General features: G+C 33.5%; 1 long non-coding RNA gene across 1 annotated transcript in view; it reads left to right on the forward strand.

Moving 5' to 3' along the window:
• Positions 1-12,192, forward strand: part of LOC121472588 — an 84,093-nt gene extending 71,901 nt beyond the window's left edge. Inside the window, exon 3 of the long non-coding RNA XR_005982949.1 lies at positions 10,617-12,192. This is a non-coding gene — a long non-coding RNA (uncharacterized LOC121472588). The remainder of the gene's footprint in view (positions 1-10,616) is intronic.
• Positions 12,193-12,807: the final 615 nt, after the last annotated feature.

Genomic DNA, 12,807 nt, shown 5'->3' on the forward strand with positions numbered 1-12,807 from the left:
GTGAGTTCTTAGGGACTAGGCAATTGAAATCTAGGCTATTTGTGTTACAATGGACCTTAGTGATACTTAAGTGTCTCTTTTTCATTATATAGATAAAGGAACTAGGTGACATTATATAGATAAAGGAACTAGGGTGAGTGATTTATCCATGATCACACATCTAGCTAATGCTAATGCCTTTGATTTAAATTTTTCATCTTTATAGCAAAGAATGCAGATGTATTTCCTCTAAAGAATTTAAGCAACAATCTTATTGCCCTGTTGCAAACTTGCCTATATGCTGATGGATTTTCTATATGCGAGCATAAAATATCTTAATGATGTATCTGGTTCTTTTACTTTATGACAGATATTCTGTGATGATCCAAACTATAGAAATGCCATTCTTTTGGAAGGCCTTGATTACCAACAGTGGGATTTCCTCCTAACATCTTCTATGTGTTATTCTATTATAGGATGAATATAAGGGAAGGTTCATTTTGGGGTACTGTTTTGCACATAGATTAACATTTAAAACTATTTTTATAATTAATGTACTTAGAATGTAGCTTCTTTCCTTTAGGAATTTTAGTTTTCCCTCAATATAAACTTATCATGTTGTTATTGGAGGGAAGGAGGTAAACACTTTTTTGGAAAATAAATATTTGCAGGAGGGATTAGAAGAACACCACCATTATACTTGAAAAAGGGATACCTGGGTGGCGCAGTGGTTGGGCATCTGGTTCAATTCAGGGAATGATCCCGGCAGAGATCAAGTGCTGCATTGGGGCTCCCTGCGAGGAGCCTGCTTCTCCCTCTACCTGTGTCTCTGCCTCTCCTCCATGTCTCTCGTGAATAAATAAAATTCAAAAGAAGAACTTGAAAAATAACTTAGAGGCTTTTATGAAAATATATTTGTACTATTTTCTCACTTGCATGATAGAAAAACACATTTAAAATACTGGAGAAATTGAACTTCTATTTTAAAAATATTTGTTTAAAGATTATTTCATTGATAAAATTTATAATATAAACCGTGGGTTCATATGTCTTCTTTAAGAGTTTCATGGTATTAATTTCTTTTGTTCAGGTTGAATAAACATCATATATATTTTTAGTATCTACAAAGTATAAGACAGAAAGAAAATTGGAAAAAAAATTTTTTTTCTGTAACAGAGGTTTATGTTATAATGAAGAAAATAAAAACATACAAATAGGTGGCCTCAGCCAATATGGTCAACTCGATGAGATAGGTTCATATCTCTACATAATCAAAATCTTAAGACTCTGCGGGATATAGATGTTTTTTCTAAACTAATCTTACTCTCATGGGATTGGCACCCTGTCTGAAAGGAAAGAAAGAAAAGAAAGAAAAAGAAAGAAAGAAAGAAAGAAAGAAAGAAAGAAAGAGAAAAAAGAAAGGAAGAAAGAAAAAGAAAAAAGGAAGAAAGGAAGAAAGAAAAAGAAAGGAAAAAAGAAAGGAAGAAAGAAAAAGAAAAAAGGAAGAAAGGAAGAAAGAAAAAGAAAGGAAAAAAGAAAGGAAGAAAGAAAAAGAAAAAAGGAAGAAAGGAAGAAAGAAAAAGAAAGGAAAAAAGAAAAAGAAAAAGAAGAAGGAAAAAGAAAAAGAAAGAAAAAGAAAAAAGAAAAAAGAAAAAGAAAGAAAAAGAAAAGAAAGAAAAAGAAAGAAAAAGAAAAAGAAAAGAAAAAGAAAAAGAAAAAGTTTGGCTTTCATGGGATTCCAGCAGAATCAAATAAAACTATGCCTACAAAGGTCCTGTATTCCCCAAGGTCTGTGATACTCCCATGAAATCAAGAACTACTAAGTATGAGTTCATTATTGAAAGATACAAAAAAATAGAAGAAAAAAACACGATGACAGAAAGAGTTCATAGATACAACAATACAGAGACTAGACTTTAAAAATGGACCAAGGCAGCCGGAGTGGCTCAGCGGTTTAGCTCCGCCTTCGGCCCAGGGTGTGATCCTGGAGTCCCGGGATCGAGTCCCATGTCGGGCTCCCTGCGCGGAGCCTGCTTCTCCCTCTGCCTGTGTCTCTGCCTCTCTGTCTCTTTGTTTCTCATAAACAAACAAACAAACAAACAAACAAATAAAATCTTTAAGAAAAAAAGGGTCTGTTACAATACAAATGAATAAATTAAACAAAAATAAGAGGGTCTGGGGGAAAGAAAGCAGCTCTGAAAGAAAAAAATTGAATCTCTAGAAATGAAAAACATAGTCATAAGAAAATGGACCAGTAAAATGGCGAAGTCTTTTACAGAAGACTTGGTACTCATAAAGATTTCCTCAGAGATAAGGGATAAGAGATCTATTAAGACAAGTTTTAATATCCATTTTATAGGAATTCCAGAAACAAGGAATGAATGGAGAAGAGGCACACATGAAAAATATAATGGCTTAAATCATTTTATAATAGAGAAAAGACATGAGTTCTCAGATTGAAAAATCACTTCTAATCCTAATCAGGGGAAATAAACCCAAACATGCGACCAATACATAGTAATAAATTTTCAGAATATCAAAGTTAAATATATATTTTTAATAATGAGGAAACATAGAGTCCAAAAAATGGAAAGACTCTGACTGCTTGTAGGCTTATCATGAACAACAGAGACCCAAAGATATAGTGAATCAACCCAGAATTCTATAATAAACTAAGCTTTCATTGAAAGAAAGAGTAAATTTTCATCTTTATAAAAACTAATAGAATTTATTACTCTTAGATTTTTTTTTTTCTAAATAAACCACTGAAGAGTGCCTGCCAGCAAGAAACAAATCAAAGACAAAAAGAAAGATTGGTACACACAAACAAGGGTAAACAAGTAACATATTTATCAAAACTAATTTAACTATGATCTTTAGTAATAATACTATGATTATAAATATTATAGAAAAAACAAATTGCTCTAAATTAGTAACCATAATGCCCTGGAGAATACAGACATATCTGCAGTATTGTTTTTTTTCAGGATAGGAACAGAAAAATTAGCTAATTTTGAATATTACTAGGTTTAGTAATCATGCTAAGATATTTATATGCAGTCAAATAAATAAAGCAAAATGCATGTAACTTTGAAACCAGTTAAGGACACACGCAAACACACACACACGCATACACAGAGAAAAGGAAAATAGATTTAATCAAATAAAGGGTGAGAATTCTGAAAATTAATGCAAAAGAAACTTTTGGTAAGTAGAGGTTACAAAGTAAAATTAAAGTAAAAAAGTGTATCCTTTGGGCACCTTGTGTGGCTGTCAGTTAAGCATCTACCTTCAGCTCAGGCCATGATCCCAGTGTCCTGGGATCCTGCGCTCTGCTTAACCGAGAGTCTGCTTCTCCCTCTCGGTCTATGCTTCCCCTGGCTCGTGCTCATGCTCTCTCTCTCTCTCTCAAATAAATAAAATCTTTAAAAAAAATTATTTATTTATTCATGAGAGACACACAGAGAGAGGCAGAGACATAGGCAGAGGGAGGGAGAAGCAGGCTCCATGCAGGGAGCTCGATGCAGGACTTGATCTCAGGACTCCAGGATCATGCCCTGGGCCAAAGGTAGGTGCGCAACCACTGAGCCACCCAGGAGTCCGAATAAATACAATAATTATAAATAAATAAATAAATAAATAAATAAACAAACAAATAGATAAATATCCTTAACAGCAATTGATATAAATAAACTAATATACTTCCTTGTATTAGAACCAACATTGATAAGAGTGTAATATACATTATATCTGCTTTAGATGCAAAGTGCTAAAGGGAGGAAGTCAATGTGAAATACTTCTAGGAAGTAGGATTTTATCTTAACTTCAATAGAAAGGACAGAATTTGCTTGGGCTATATTTGAAACGTATATGTGAAATGGATACTCTAGCCAATGTAAAATAATCTAAGAATATCTTAGGGTCAAAGTGCAAAACATATTTGTTGTATTGCAGGAGAGGTAGTAAGCACATTACTGTATCTGAAGCAAAATTGTATGTGATGGAGAGATAAACAGGATTTCTTTTCTGTAGGAATTGGCATTAGAAGACTAGAATCATTGGTGGCAATAAGCTGGAACCTGTAGCAAAGTTGAACTAAATTTGTATACTGAATAATGTGGAACTTTGTGTTAGTTTCTAAAATTATCTAATCTACAGTCCACTCCTCTGGAAAATGAGGAAATATACATTTCATAGATATATTTTGAGTATTTAGTCACATAATTTTTGCTAAGAGCTGAGTTTATTATCTGGCAAATGTTAGAAAATCTTAACACATTGTTTTTATAATGTATCTTTTTTTGCAGCGTACTAGTTGAAACTCTCCCCATGATTTTTCCTTGAGAGGGGAGGGGAATGGTGTTTTCTGATGGTAGACAGAAAGGCTGGCTGAGAATGAGATCAATAGATTTGTGTGTTAGGAATTAACTCTAGACACGTTGTCTGCAGTAGATTGAACCACTAGACTGAGTGCTCTTGCAAGGGAGCCTAGTTCATTCTTGCGTCTGTAATTCACTACAATGTTATCACATAATAAGTGATTAATGAATATTTTTTATTAAAAAGAAGTATATATAAAATAAGTCAAAAAGAGGATATCCTCTAAGACGCAATAGTAGCCCTCAAAATATGTTTAATATAGAAGTGCAACATTATGGTAGTTAATAAATCAAACTAAGTGAATGTTACTTCAAAATGTTCACCTGTGGTAAGCACTAAGCACATTCATTCAAGTATTGAAAAACCACAAATTCTTTCTAAGATTGTTATACAGAATGGAAAATCCTATCTAATGTTAATATATAACTATTCGGTCTCCCAGAACCTTTTATTTTGGAGGCAGAGGAAATAAAGATATGCTGTTGAAGCAGTAGTTTTTAACACACACCTCTGGTTTTCTAGGAAGTGCATGGACATGAATAATTTAAAGGGAACAATTGTCCAGATCCTCAACTTTTATCTGTGCTGTTTCCTAAATTAGTCTGCTTCTGATCCTCGGTTTCTTTTCCAAACTCTCCTTTCACAAGAACTCATTTCCCATTTTACCAGAAAAAAGGAATATTTTTCATCTATCAATGAGACATCGCCATAGGGGAGAAAAAAAAACTAAAAAATCTTTTAAGAAAGGAAACACAGACAACTGAAAAAGCTTGAGCCATTCATTAGAAGAGCCCTGTGATAATAACATGCCTGTAAGTATAATAAACTGAGTACATCGGGGTGATCTATGGCCAAAATTTTGGCACAGTTACATATTTGTGTGTGTATGTATGTATGTATGTATGCATGAATTTATCTCTATCATTTACCATTTGTTACCTATCTTAATATTCAGAAATAAGATTAGGGAAGAGTGACTTTTCTGATGGACATTAAGCCTGACTTGGTTGATTATTTTAATGACTGGGCTTACTTTATCACCAGGTCAAATTGTGCATGTTTTCAGGTATTGGGTAAGCTAGACCTGTAGCTCTAAATACTTTCATGAAAATATATGTAAATTGTTTGGGCAGTAATACACAAAAGTCAGGAATACATACTTTGCACATATGAAACTAATACATTTTAGATGAAGCAGAGTTTGGTAAGGAAAATAGAAACCACTCCATATATTTTGAGCAGAATTGGAATTGAGCAAAGTAGTTTACAGGACTATTAAAAGGGATAGATGATGTAAAAATCAGGAAAACCTCCACCAGGTTTCAGATTCACTCAGCTTTCAGAGAATAAGAAATTGCAAAAATCACAGGAAGTTACACTAGTAATTATAGTTTTCTACAGTATTAAGGATGTTGGTTTGCAGGGAAATGTGTTGAATTTACCTAAAAACCTGTGGCTACTGCAGCCTAAATCTCTGCTACAGAAACAGTAAAAAGGCCTCTGCCCCCTGTTTTTTTCATCTTGTGCAAATGGATCTTACTGGCAGCATGTTTCTCAGGACTCTGTTACCAAATACTTTTAAAAAAATGTAATTCTAAAGCTCCCCAACCTCTGTGACGGAGCAAAGAGAATGAGAGGGGGGCAGGGGCAGATATGGTGCTCACTTGCTAACATGCAATTAGGCACAGTTGTTAAATTTTAAAATGTGAGTCATGTACTTCTTCTTCATAAACCCTTTAGGGATTAAACAAACAAGAACTTTGAAGGCTTGTGTACTAGAGTCTTAATCAGCTTGGGGTGTGATAACAAAATACCATAGATAGACCGGGTAGCTTAAAACAACATACATTTATTTCTCTCCAGGTCTGGAGGCTGGGCGGTCCAAGGTTAAGGTACAGGCACATTTGGTTCCCGGTGAGGACCCTCTTCCTGGCTTATAGATGGCTACGTTCTCGCTGTGTGCTCAGGTAGAAGAGCAACAGAGAGTGCTCTGGTCCTTCTCCTTCTTATATGGGCACTAATCCCATCTTGAGCGTTCTACTTTTATGGCCTCATCTAAACCTAATCACCTCCCAAAGGCTCCACCTTCAAATTCTATCAGGTTGGGAGTTGGGGCTTCATCATGTGAACTTTGGACGTACACAAATGTTTAGTTCATGAGATGGGATATTCTCTGTTATCATTCTCTACCACACTTCTGGTTTCTGCTATGTCCTGTCAAACACTATTTCAAGTGTGCCATTTTCCTTATATTTCAATTTCTGGCTCCCTGACATGACCTCCTACTAAATCCTTTAGTATCTAGAAAGTTGTCTTAAAATTCAAACCTATCACAATTATGGGCTTGACCCTGAGTTTCCTGAGTTGCTATTGCTTGTCAAAGAATAGTTTCTTGTTTATTTCCAGTGATTTCTGCAGTTACCAATAAGCGATATCATATTTTCTGATATATATATATATTCATTTGAATGTTATTTTTTAAGTAACAAGTTAAAATGGACTTATGTGGTATACAGTCTTAAGATTTTCTATGGAGGTAAAATATGTGTAACATAAAATTAACCATTTTAACTGTGTAATTCAGTGGCATTTAGCACAGATTGTTGTGCAACCATTCCTTCGACTTTCAGATCATTTCATCATCCCAAAAGGAAACCCCATACCCATTAAGCAGTCACTCCCTATTCTCCTCTTTCCTGGTGCCTGGGAGCCGCTGACCTGATTTCTGTATGGATTTACCTATCCTAGATATTTCATTACATGGAATTATACAATATGTAGCATTTTATGTCTTCCATCTTTCACTTAGCAAAGTTTTTTCAAGTTGAATCCACATTGTAGTATCAATACTTCATTCCTTTTTATGGCTCAGTATTTCATTGTATGGCTCTACCACATTTAGTTAATTTTCTCGGTTGATGGACATTTGGGTTGTTTCAACCTTTCACTACAGAATAGTGCTGCTAGGAGCATTCATGTATCTGATATGTGTTCATATTGAGAAAACTGTCTGCTATTTCTGAACTCCTTATAATTCTACACTGGATGCAGAAGCTGCTGAGAGGTACCTGTTTTATAGATTTTAAAAATAAAATTTTTACAGATGTGAATAAAGCTACAAACCAAAGTCAAACTTGATAGATAATATTTAGCTAAAGTGTTAGCTTTATATCCGATCACTTTGAAATTATGAAGAAGTTGTCTTTTAATAGCATTTTGTTCAAAACCTTTGGTAAGTTAATAAATAACAACAACAGTGGAAAAAAATAACACTAATTGTATGCTTAATATATACGCAGTACAACATTAGATCTTTTGAGTTACTTATTCTTCACAATAAACTATTATTATTGGAGGTCACTGAGGTAGAGAAAATTTAAATAAAATTTAAATAACTTACCCAAATGTCATAGCTAGTGAATGATGAATTCTGAATATGAATCCAAGGAAGATGGTTCCAGAAACCAATCTCTTAAACATTACATTTCTTTTTTGCATGTTTTTCTTTTTTCCATTAAAAGTCTCAATCTCTCTCCTTTCACTTAATCATATGTAATAAAGCAGTATTGATTTGATCTCATTTGGTTATTAGTTCTCGACCTCTTCCACAGACTTCAATCTCCTTATCTCAAAATAGCAAACCCCGAAATTCTCTGCAGTGGCATTAGACTACCTTTATGATCTGGCTGTTGGTGGCATCATCCATTTTTCCCTTCACATATTCTGCTCCTTAGGCCTTTGCATTCTCTGTTTTCTCTGCCTACAGGAAATTTACTTAATTTAAACCCTGCTCAACTGTCAGTTCCTCACAATGGCAGTCTGGGTGAATCTGACCCAAATCACCAACCTCTAATCTACCCTATAACCAGGAGGGAGTGTTTTTTGTTTGTTTGTTTGTTTTTGCTCATTTTTATTTTACAGATGCATTTCTAGTGTAAACTATTATGTGATATGAGTAAGACATGTACTAAAGATCTGAACAAAGAGCTTCGCTGAATGAGTTCCATGGGAGCTCTTCTGGATATTATCTGACTTCACAACATATTTAAGTTATTCAAGGCATTCAGCGTATCTTCTCTAGCATTAAACTACATTCTTGGTTCAACCTTCAAAGATGTGACTACCTCTTCTTTTTGGATGAGGTTTTTGGTTTTGTTTTTGTTTTGTTTTCCCCATGGAATATATCATGTAATGCAGTTGGGAACCTGACACACAGACCCTCTACAACTTGTAGACATTTATCATCACAGGACTTGGCAGAGCTTAGGCTCAAGTTAGGATTCTGCTGTAAAGCTAAGATAGATACAGAAAAGCTGATTCTTAATTTCTTAAACTTTTGAAACCTTTTCTTTGAGATTGCTTCAGAGGAGTTGTAACTTGCTAGTATGGTTCACTTAGAACTGGCATCAAGAGTAGTACATTACCTGCTACAGGAAGCCAAGGCCTTGGGCTTTGAAATCCGGGTGAGAGGTACACTGGTCAGGTACATACAATTGTTCTTGCCATTGGTTGGCTACTGGTTTTAATTATATGGATCTTTCTTTTGTTTGCTTTTTGTTTATTTGTTTTATTTTAATTTGTTTATTTTTCCTAACTCTAATTATATATATTCTAAATTGTTTCTTTGGGAGAAGAAGCACAGATGACTGTTTTTCTCTGTGTCACTTCTCTGTGTAACTTTTCTCCTTATCCATTAAGGTGACCATAGTAACTTGGTCTTTAAAGTATGATGAGGATCCTACTAAGTTTAATCTATCCTGCTTCAAGGAACCCAAAAAGGTTCTAATTCCATCCCTCTCAAATAATAGAAGGAAAATCCAAGTTGAACATTAATATCTATTTTTATTTTTATGTACTCAAATAATGTCCATGAAGATGTATTATCAATGTAGTGTGTTTTGTTTGTTTCTTTTCCCCCAAAGTTTGATCTGTGGATTCACTGAACCAGAATTACTACAGGTTCTTGTTGCTGAGCTTCATCATAGACTTAAGGAACTGGATAATAGACCCAGAAATCTAGCAAACTTCTTTGTGTATCTCTTTCATGGTAAACTTGGGAATTATTGATCTGTGGACATATGACTATAAGATTTTAAACATATTTTTTGGCATCTTACAAATTTGCAACATGGTTTGATAATATTCCATACTTCCAACTGGAATTATTTTAAAAATGCATCTATTGGTATTTGAAATCTGCATACCAAAATACAAGTTTTATTTCTTTTGTATTTGTATTTTTTTTCCATTTTGAACTCAAAATGCTCTATTTTTTTCATTGGTATATTGGATTGAAACTTCATAGATTTTATAACAACACTTCTTATCAAACGGTGGCAATTTTCATCTTCACTATATGGGGATATAGAATATATTTAAGGTGCTGCATTGTATTGTTTTAGACTACTAAACATTTCCTGTGGAACAATAAATTGGTAGACATCAATCATTATTCATTGTAGAAAATTCAATATATCATTCAAGAAGATGACATTCTTGTTTGGATGGTATAGACAAATTCTAAGAATAATCTTCTCTCATTTATCATCATCTTGAAAAAATATTACAAACTCATATCTCTTACCCAATCTATAGTATGTAGCAGCATGTAAAATATATCTCCAATTTATTTGGATGCCTATATATGTCACATGTTTTGATATATTGAAGTAATATCCTCTTTTTTATTTGTAAACCTATGGCTTGGGTAATTTTTTGTATATATTTGACTGTTCTATTGAAAGAATTTCATTCAGTCTCTTTTAATATGTGGTTAACATTGCTGGTACACTCCCTCTTTTTAGCTTTCAGTGATATTAATATTAAAATTAGCAAACAATGGGCATACAATTGTAATAACAAAAGTCACTTTCTAAGATTATTTTGCTGATACCAAATATATCTAGCACTTTTAATAATATTAGTGATCATTGGGTTACGCTTTATTAGATATATGAGGAGAAATAGGCCTGTTGATATGGTCACAGACAACTTAAGTCTTGCCAATCCAATTTACTTAGAACTAATATAATATTTTTCAGGCTCGGTTGCTTCTAAGAGTGTTGGCTATCACGGCCTGAACATGTCAGATAGATAAAAACTATAGAAATATTTTTTAACTACTTATGAGCATAGAAACTAGTTTTTCTCCCTAAAAAAAGCAAGCAATTGCTTCTTTCTCTCTTAGTGGCTATAAAAAATTACACACAAGCTGCCCTCAACTATCAAGCTATTATTATTCTCTCTTTCTTTCACAGAGGCAGAGGTGTTCCTCAACTCCCTAGACTGCCAGGAAGAGATATAAGTTTCATCATGTTGTCTGTTACATTCCCAGCCCATCTACCTCCTGAGTGATGGAAACTTTTTGTTCCAGCTGCAGAAATATTCTTCAAATAGTTTGAGACATTACATACTATAATTAAATTGCATTATATTGCATTATATTTATTATATAATAGATTGTTTATAAATCACCATTGTGTCATATCAGATTTTAATAGAAGCTTGATATCTGAAAAAAAGCACTGTAGTAATACTCCTCAGGCTTTGATGCTAATTCCATTTCTTTGGGAAAATGTTTTAATTTCTCTGCATACTAGACCTATCTTTCAAGACTTGTGTTGGAAGAAAATGTATCTTAAAGAACTATAAAAAATAATCCGATAACTTATAATATTGTGTTTTATTTTATTAATTAAACATTTGTATTTTATATTTTAAGGTACTTCTATAGTATTGAAACACTTTGAATTATCTCAAATTCCAGCTAGAATTGCATTTGGTTATCACAGATAGCTCTAGTTAACACGGTTAGCATTTGAATCCTTATGGATTTAACTTAACAGTCCAGTGATGTTTTATGAACTGAATTTCCTTGTATATTTAGGATTCAATCAATCTCAAGGATTCTAAAAGTGCTTTTGTAATTTTACATGAAGTCTTTCATACTGACTCTTATAGTAAGATTCACAATTTAAGAGCGTTAGTTCACATGAATAAAATATAGTCCATAAAAAATCATCTCTAAGATAAATCTCCCATCTCCTTTATGCTAATCATCCCACAAAGGAAAAAAAATATGCTCACACACCATAGTAAAATAAAGCATATTTAAGGGGCATTATGATAACTTAAAATGACTCTTCAGACTATAGCAATATAAGCAACATTTACTATATTAGTCATAATCATGCTTGAAGTTATGTGAAAAAAGGGACATTGCAAAGGTTTGGTACCTATGGTGGTACATAAAATAAAATGGTTATGTCATAACTTGATTTTGAAATTCAAAGAGAAGAAAGAAGGAAGTTTTAATACAAAAGGGCATTAAAGTTTGTTTGGTGTCAATAGGAGCAGAAGCAGAGATAGAGAGTCTGGGGGAATGCAAAACAAATAAGCTGATTAGAGAGGAATTTGTACTTTTGTCATTGGAGTAGGGAGAGAGGAGTTGGAAAAAGCCTCATCAGGTGAAACAGCTCCAGATAAAAGCACAAGCTCAGTTGCTTGCATGTACTTTGTCTTGAACACATTTCTTTCCTGTCTTTCCCAGGAAAGCTATTATAGGTAACTCAGCATAGCCAGGCCACTTCAGAGGAAAAGCCACTCTTATATGTAGTATCACCTTGTTGAAAATGGTGAATTTAGACAATTAGTAATTACTTCCTGTTTCATTTGCTCCTAATTTTTCTATTTAACTGCAAGATATAAAGAGAGTGTTTGTAGAAGTATAATCAATTAAGAATAAGGTAGTTATGAAATTGTTACCTAATAAGAACTACTTTTGGTGCATGAGGGTGGCTCAGCGGTTGAGCATCTGCCTTTACAGTCCTGGGATCCAGTAAAGCATCGGGCTCCTCACAAGGAGCTTGCTTCTCCTTCTGCCTATGTATCTGCCTCTCTTTCTGTGTCTCTCATGAATAAATAAACAAAATCTTAACAAAAAAAGAGAGAAATACTTTTAATAGAGGAAGAATATATGAAAGTAATCATTTTTTCATTCTACCTGTAAAAACCTCAGTTTTCTGTATTACATTACAGATAACTTAGGTGTGCTCATGTACATTTAAAATCAAAACTAAATATTATCACCCTGAGATCTCTTGTAAAATTCCCTAAGACCAATTTGTTTGTTTCCCACAGGTAACGAGAGTCTTTATTGAAAAATAGTTGGAAGAGTGTTAAATATTTATGTTTTACATTTTAATTATTATGTATAGTTTTAATCTACACCATAAGTTGGCAAACTTTTTCTGTAAATGGCAAAATAGTAAATATTTTAGGTTTTTCAGGCCCTTTGGTCTCTGTTACTATTATATTTTGTCACTGAAGCATAAGAACAGTCATAGGATGTAAATGATTCAGCATGACTGCATTCTAATAAAATTTTATTTACAAAAGCAGATGGAGGGCTGGGTTTACTTTGTGAGCTGTCATTTATTAATCCTGGAT

The sequence above is a fragment of the Vulpes lagopus genome, chromosome 12 (assembly GCF_018345385.1).
Source record: "Vulpes lagopus strain Blue_001 chromosome 12, ASM1834538v1, whole genome shotgun sequence".
NCBI lineage: Eukaryota > Metazoa > Chordata > Mammalia > Carnivora > Canidae > Vulpes > Vulpes lagopus.